This window comes from Podarcis erhardii (genome assembly GCF_964252035.2).
Source record: "Podarcis erhardii genome assembly, chromosome: 11".
Classification (NCBI taxonomy): Eukaryota; Metazoa; Chordata; class Lepidosauria; order Squamata; family Lacertidae; genus Podarcis; species Podarcis erhardii.
Window position 1 is genome coordinate 44,385,571 of NC_138501.1, and position 8,408 is coordinate 44,393,978.

The window sequence follows — 8,408 nt, forward strand, 5'->3', positions numbered from 1 at the left end:
TTTATGCCTGACGCTGCACAGAGCACCATTAAAAAGGGAAATTGATCCTATTGTTTTGGGTGCAATTAAGATTCCATTGTTATAAAGGATTTAACGGATGAAGATTGTGACAGGCTTTTGTCAGCAGCTAACGCTAAAAATTAGTGATGAATCTGAACCAAACTGCTTTAGATCCAGGGTTGACTCAATTACGGTACATCGCTCAGAGCCATCTCCTTCGATGCGCAAACACACAATACACATAGAAGAGCTGTCCAGTGTTGTGCTACATCCTCTCCAAGGACATGACATGTCCTTGGAGTACCGCTGTGCCCTCTCCAAGTACTTTTTGTTCTCTTACCTCGGGGGCTCAAACTGTATGTGGAGCAGAGCGCTGCAATTCTTTCCTCTGCAGTTTTCTTTTCTATTCTATTCTATTCTATTCTATTCTATTCTATTCTATTCTATTCTATTCTATTCTATTCTTGCTTGCTTGCTTGCTTGCTTGCTTTTGCTTTAAATATTGTTTAATTAAAAAAAAACCCCTCATGGCGATATCAATCGGACTTCACATTCTTGAGATATATCTTGGGTGCCGTCCATCCCTCAGGAGCACTCCTCAGTCCGTCTTTCTTCCAGACGCGTTCCAGATCTCATTCAAACCCTTTTTGTTTCCTCCGGCACCGACCTTCCCTGACCTTCTTCTGCAAAAACTTTGTCTGCTTCATCAGCTTCCTGTACTTGTGTCTGTTCATCTTCCTTTTCCGGATCTTCAGAACGTTCTTGCATTCCATTTTGCCCCTGTTCAGCTTGCCTCCCCCCTCTTCGCTCTCATCCTCAGCCTCTGCACCCTGGGAAGATGGGGGGGAGGTCATACTGATGGTTGGGTTCATAGACTAGCTTCTCATAAACATTGACGGTGCCTCCACCTTTAGGAAGGACATAATGGACCATCAGCCAGCTTTCAAGGGGGGAGATTGACATCTTCCTTGGCACCAGGATTTCTTCCAGCTCAGGGTCCAACACGTACCACTGCTGGGGTTGGGCTCCATTTCTGTTTGAAGGAAGTGTGCTGTAATTTGCAGAAGCGAGTCTAGGAACCAGAAGCGAGAGGGCTGACCTCGACAGAAAGCGTTCTGCAAATCGAGAGGCCCTCGCTATCTGAGACGTCGTGGTAGCAGCATACTGGAGGACCACTCATCCACAAGGGCTTACCATCCCGTTCACGACGATGGGGGCTGTTTTGTTTTCCACCTGAGGAAAGAAGGGCACCTGGGGAAAGAGAGGCTGCTTAACCCTGCCGCTTCCTCAGCTCAATATCACTTATGCGCTGTCAGGATGTGGTACAGCTAGGGCAGAAGCTTGGATGTGAAGACCAGTGCTCAACAGCCCAGAGCTTCCACACACACACAAAAATCACCACCTAGAGCAGGCATAGGCAAACTCCAGCCCTCCAGATGTTTGGGACTACAATTCCCATCATCCCTGACCACTGGTCCTGTTAGCTAGGGACAATGGGAATTGTAGTCCCAAGCATCTGGAGGGCTGGAGTTTGCCTGTGCCTGACCTAGAGAGTGGCAGATGATGGAAGCAGCAGCAATCTTGTTGTGGCATGTGTATATTGGTGCCCAGGGCATGTTGTGGTGCCAGTAGCAGCTGCAAATGGCTCCTCGGAGGCCAGATTTGCTGCCCTGCCCCATGTTGCCTCCACAGCAGCCTCTCAGTGAATAGGAGGCACCGCCAGCCACCTCCCACCCTAGGAGGAAATGGTGGGGGCTGCCCTCTGAGGTCTTCTAGGCTCTGTCCAGCATGGCTGAGAGTGTTTGTTTTATAAATACATTAGGAACACACAAGAGCCAGTGTGGTGTAGTGGTTAAGAGCAGCAGACTTGTAATCTGGTTAACCAGGTTCGCTTCCCTGCTCCTCCACATGCAGCTGCTGGGTGACCTTGGGCTAGTCACACTTCTCTGAAGTCTCTCAGCCCCACACACCTCACTGTGTGTTTGTTGTGGAGGAGGAAGGGAAAGGAGAATGTTAGCCACTTTGAGACTCCTTAGGGTAGTGATAAAGCAGAATATCAAATCCAAACTCTTCTTCAAGGAAGCTGCCTTATACGGAGATTGCATTCAGACGGGATTACTGGGTTAGTTTCCTTGGTTATTGGGCTAATGCTTCTATGCCAATGTTTAACATTCCTTTTACACGGCATCACCCGTTCCGCTATGGAATCCTGGTGCTTTTTTTATCAATATGCTGCTATGTCATGCTAAATTTCACTGCCATAGTTTCTCTGGCTCTAAATCAGGCATAAGGAATATACAGTTTGCAATCCTAATTGGACTGAAGCAGTGGGGTGCTAAGTCCCCATTGAAGTCAAGTTGAACTTCTGAGTAGACATGATTTAGATTGCTCTGCACCATGATCTGGTGTGACACCTGATCAATAAGCTCGGCATGTAACTTGTTGGCAAACGAGGTTAAGAAGCTATGCTTTATTATTATTATTATTATTATTATTATTATTATTATTACTCCTACTACTACAAAAACCTATTACCTGTCTCTTATACAAAGGTCCCAGGGAGAGTCACAACATTAAAACACAACCTTAATATTAAAATACAATATTGCACAATATTAAAAACACTTGAAAATAACTTAAAATTACAAAAAAGAGGTGAATCCTTCAAATATACTTCTCAAGTGTCAAAAGCCAGGGTAAATAGGCACAAAGCGAGTTTGCAACCATTTGTTGGGTGAGATGACCAGAGCATTTTTGCACCAGAATGACAGTGGACTTATGAAACTGGGTGCTGCAAGATTCAAAACAAAAGCAGGCAAGCGGCTCAGAGTCATAGCTTGCCTGTTCTCCTTTGGGAAGCTCAAACCACAGTATGGCTTTGAGAAAATGATGGCTGATGCAAAAATATGGCTTGGCATGATGTCTAAACTGAGCCTGCAGGTCTTGGTGAAATGGTAGAGGCTGCTGGAAATCCAAAGGGTGACAAAACACGGAACAGCCTGGGCTTGAAAACTGCGCGCCAATTTGGTAGTAGCAACTCTATTTGAATCTGTCTCTCAGCAGCGCCTGCCAGCCTCCAGTTAGGCTGTGTCACACTTTGCTTTGCACTTGGTGTATTTTAATGCAAGGGGAAAGCTGTGGTCCTCTCTTCTCAAGCTTGCCATTGTAGCATATTTGACAATTATAGGTGAATGTTAGCCATCTGTAGGATATGATGCTGTTGTAATAGCTTCTTGTCAGTGGGCTCAGTCATTGTACAACCATGCAAATTGGAACCTCCAATTGCCTGGACTTCCAGGACCCATGAACTTTATTCTCCAATGATCAGGCAGTTATCCTGGCACTCCTAGATTGCTGAGAGGGAAAGACAGCAAACACACTGTAAAACGCTAGCCTTATTTTTATTTTATTTTTTTGCAGATCGGGTTTGGGTTTGGCTCCAAGTTTGGAGAGCCTGTTTCTCCTAGTCATGTCACTACAATGTAAATCAAGCGCTTTTTATTAAATTGGAGTAGAAGGAGCCTGTAACTCTACAAGGCATTTTAAAAGTGCAATTTACAACTGAAATGAGGCCAAGTAACAAATTAATTCAAATAAACACTAATGTAAGGGTGGAGAAGCTCAGGTTCTGGGGTAGAATGTGGACCTCCAGTCATCTCAGCCTGGTCCTTGCAACTCTCCTCAGCTCACACACCATCTCTCCTTCCCTGGCCTGGCTTTGCACATTCCTCATGTGATTTTGCCTTGTTGAACTGTGTTGTTGTTTAGTCGTTTAGTCGTGTCCGACTCTTCGTGACCCCATGGACCACAGCACGCCAGGCACTCCTGTCTTCCACTGCCTCCCGCATTTTGGTCAAACTCATGCTGGGAGCTTCAAGAACACTGTCCAACCATCTTGTCCTCTGTCATCCCCTTCTCCTTGTGCCCTCCATCTTTCCCAATATTAGGGTCTTTTCCAGGGAGTCTTCTCTTCTCATGAGGTGGCCAAAGTATTGGAGCCTCAGCTTCAGGATCTGTCCTTCCAGTGAGCACTCAGGGCTGATTTCCTTAAGAATGGATAGGTTTGATCTTCTGCCTTTTTCTCGAGAGCAAAAGTTTGAGGGTGTGCAGAAATTAGTCAACTGTACAAAGGTAAAAATTACCTGCATTGCCCTGTGTACATTTGCCCATACACCACTGGCATGTGGCCCCTGGAAAGTTACGCAGAATGGAATGTTGCCCTTGGGTTTCAAAATGTTCCCCACCTTTGAGTTGTTTCTTTGCCTACTCCTAAATCTATTCCACCCCAAACTGAGTTTGTTAAGAACAGTTGTGGGCCTTTACAGGGTGCCATTCCCTGAGCTTCAGATAAATCATCTGGGTTTGGGGGACAAAGTGGGCAAGTCCAATCCAGAAAATGTGTGTGCAAATAATAAAAGAATGAGATGGTGTTGTATTTGCTCATACAGTGGTACCTTGGGTTACATACGCTTCAGGTTACAGACCCAGAAATAGTACCATGGGTTAAGAACTTTGCTTCAGGATGAGAACAGAAATCATGCTCCGGCGGCGCGGGAGCAGCAGGAGGCCACATTAGCTAAAGTGGTGCTTCAGGTTAAGAACAGTTTCAGGTTAAGAACGGACCTCCGGAACGAATTAAGTACTTAACCCGAAGTACCACTGTATAGTAATAAGAGACTGGACATCCTGTGAAATGTTATGGCATGTTTGCCTTTGTTCCATTCAAGTTCTATGATTCCTTGGGTTGCAGTTATGGCAATGGTCAGCTGCACACTGGCTGCATGCCAGTGTTATTGAATTTAAGCCTACCTTGCAGAGATTATACTTTGGCAACTGTCTAGTCACACCACCATCTCTGCTTTCTTATCTACCATTGCAGTATCCCTTGTCAGAGATGTCCTTTGAACCAGGGGGTCCCTTATAGCAGATTTCAGTACAGAAATAGCACATTTACTACTGACAATGAAAGAAAGAACCACACAACGATAAATAGGCATCGTTGTTGAGTTATGCTGCCCATCTAGTGTGAAGGTCCCTTCTACCTGGTAGGGTTCCCAAACATGGCTGGGCCTCTCAGCATCACGGGGGTGACTCTTATCTATCTATCTAGTCAGTACATTAAGGTTACCAGTTCTTTTCCAATGAATCTGGGGACACTTTTCAACTTCAATGGATTTTGTATGGGGACTGATTTGTAAATCCGGGGACTGTCCATGGGAAATGGGGACATCTGGTAACCTTACAGTACACACACACACACACACACACACACAGTCACAATTCAATGCTCCCCTTAGCCAGGTGTACAGCCTGATCAGTTATAAGGCAGATTCCCATGTTCATAAATAAATGTGATCGCTTCCTCATCCCTGCTGAATGGTTTCAAGTTTGCACTGATGTGAAAGCACGTGGTTCTCACGTTCCTCCTTTGACCAGGTGGTTGTTGCAACAGACTTTCAATCTGTGTCCAAGTCTGGAAACCTAAGAAGTGCCAAACTTTAATGAGAGCTCATTGCAGTGAGCCACAAAGATGCTCGGTAATACCTTTTAGGACCAAACCCCTCCGTCACAAGTCTTCCTGACAGTCAGGCTGTCTCATCGTTAAGTCTCTGTTAAAATGAAACTCCGTTTACAGCCAAAGTTTTCCGAGTTGCCAATCAAGTCTTGTTATTGACTGACCCTATTAACAAGATTTCATTTGGGGGGAAATAATCTTGCCATGAAATGTGCTTGCAGCGTATTTCTTCGCCTCTTTATTGTTACTTGCTCCACTCTAACTTTCAAAATTCATTATTAACAAAGGTTGTATTTAAGATTCCTCTGTCTACTGCTTAACAACACCCAAATTAGCCTCGATGGAATTAACTGTAATTAAGGACATTGTGAAATATGGTTGGGGCAAACAGAATTACACTGTATTACTTTATTAATAATATTCTTTAACTACACTGTAAATTGCTATTAGGCCTGCATATTACTGCCTAGATATGGAAATAGTCTTTTGCTATGCTAATCTAACACAATTTTCTTTTAAATGTAAACAAATTATACTCTATTAATATGCTGTTCTACTTACATAGTTAATTATTGTAACAGTAAGGAATAAAATTGTTCTGCTTTTTCTATTTCTGATGGAAAAAGAACTACATAAATAGTTTAATAGGGAACTAATTATGCAAAAAATTTAGATGCCTAAAATGTGTTTGTAATTACATTAAAATGGTCTTCTGTTCAAATATTGGAAAGCCTGCTAATTGGAGGCTAGCTGGAAATTTAAATATTGTGAATCAATGATTTTAATACAGTACTTTGTTTGGTTGCGTTTCTGTTCATATTTGTCTTTGGAAATGAAGTGAATATTTAATGGTGTTTAATAAGTGGGTTTTTTGAATTTCATACCAATGAAGTTGGTAAGTGGCAGGCGTGAATTTTAAACATCCACGCTGTAGCATTATCCTTAATTTAGACTCAGGGTGTGTCAAACTGCTCAAAATTCTAGCAATGAAAACAACAATACAAATAACTCAGAAAGTTAAGTTGGTGGGAAAATGGGAGAATGGGGGAGAGAAAGATGAGGGTGACTGAATCTGTCAATTTCAGTTTCTCTCTGTTTCCTATTTATTTATTTTTAAGTCCTCATCAAAATTCATCAGCATTTTAGTGCAAATTTCTTCCGACATATACATCCTGGTATGCAATTTTGCCTGATGTGTACACTCTTCTTTTTGCAAGCAATTTCCCCTAATAAAAAAAGAGGATTTCCTCCAACATGTGCATTTTATGCCCACAATTCTCTAACCGAGTTATTTTGGTGCACATTATCTGGCCGGAGAGCAGCGTCACAAAATTCAGAGAAGAACAGATTTGAAAGGATTGCCGTGCTTCAGCTCACACCTTGTTTCGAAAAGTACAAATCAGGTAGGTTTGACTAAACCTGAACCAAACCAAATTTATCCCCTCAGCCTCGCAAGAGAACAACAGAGAGACGGAGAGAGTAGTGTGGATAGTTCAAAATAAAAACAACAAAAAAATGCACTGAAAAATTCAACAATAGCTTGCAAATTTCTGGAATAGACGGGAGGTTGTGTCTTTAGTGTTAAGACCAATAGATGTTTTATTGTTTGCTAAGAAAATTATGTGTCTATGGTTATTCTTGTGTGTAATTTGGTATTTGTGGTGTGTGGTTTTTTTTCGTATCAATAAAAAACTTTATTTATTTTTTTTAAAAAAAACACCTTAACCCCAAATGTCAGGCTTGAGGGATTTTCTCCTTCCCCGGTAGCCTCAAGGATCAAAGAAGAAACGAGAAGGTTAGTATTTGTGGTTTTATTCAGTAATCGTGGAGAAAGGCAATTAATCCGGTCCTTAACACCATGGTGATATTGCTCACTCCCCTTCCTTCCCAGGGCTCTACGGGAGACTTCAGGAGTCAAATGTTGTTGTTTCAGGAGTCAAATTTGCTCTTGAATTCTAAGTGAGTGGCGAGTACACAGTGATGGCGGTGCTTCTGTGCTCTCCAAGGAAGTCTCTGCTGGCAGTTCTCCGACTCAAATATATAAAAGGATGTCACATAGAGGAGGGAGAAAGGTTGTTTTCTGCTGCTCCAGAGAAGCGGACACAGAGCAATGGTTCCAAACTACAAGAAAGAAGATTCCACCTAAACATTAGGAAGAACTTCCTGACAGTAAGAGCTGTCCGACAGTGGAATTTGCTGCCAAGGAGTGTGGTGGAGTCTGCTTCTTTGGAGGTCTTTAAGCAGAGGCTTGACAACCATATGTCAGGAGTACTCTGATGGTGTTTCCTGCTTGGCAGGGGGTTGGACTCGATGGCCCTTGTGGTCTCTTCCAACTCTATGATTCTATGATTCTATGATTCTATGACTCCCCCTCCTTCTCCTAAGATCTCATAACTTGGCAACTCTGAGTTCTGCCACAATTCTATCCTGTCTCCCTCTTCTCTTGAAACTACTGGAGAAGGGGGGAGCGATCCCCCCCAGCTTCCCCTCCTCCTCCAAGGGAAACAGAGGAGAAGGAGGGGGTGATTCCCAAACCTCCTCTTCAGTCCAGTCCCTGATACGTCATAAGTTTGGGGGGGCCTAAAGTCCACTTCATCAGATGCATCATTCTTGGTAACCCATGAAAGCTGATGCAGGTCTCCTTTGCATCTAATTGGCACAGTTGAAGATCCTGAAGGAATAGGCCAAAGGCCCATTTTGTCCAGCATCCCAGTCTCATGGAGGGCAACCAGAAGCAGAGCATGAGCGCTGTGGGGATGATTGGGGAGGCAGGAGAGGATATATTATTTGATGATATCCTTCCTAACTTGCGCTAGCAAGTTCTATCTCCTAGCAGAGTGTCATGGTCCGGTTCACAGGCTATCAAAGTCCTGGCTGGGGATGTCAGGAGCGG

At 43.5% G+C, this 8,408-nt stretch overlaps 1 pseudogene across 1 annotated transcript; it reads right to left on the minus strand.

The window, feature by feature from the left end:
* Nucleotides 1–488: 488 nt before the first annotated feature.
* On the minus strand, nt 489–2,188 carry LOC309352316 (small ribosomal subunit protein mS38 pseudogene; annotated as a pseudogene). Its single transcript has 2 exons — nt 2,182–2,188; nt 489–1,175 (listed from the first exon to the last, which is right to left on the minus strand). The product of its transcript is annotated as a small ribosomal subunit protein mS38 pseudogene (transcript).
* Between the last annotated feature and the right edge of the window lie 6,220 nt (nt 2,189–8,408).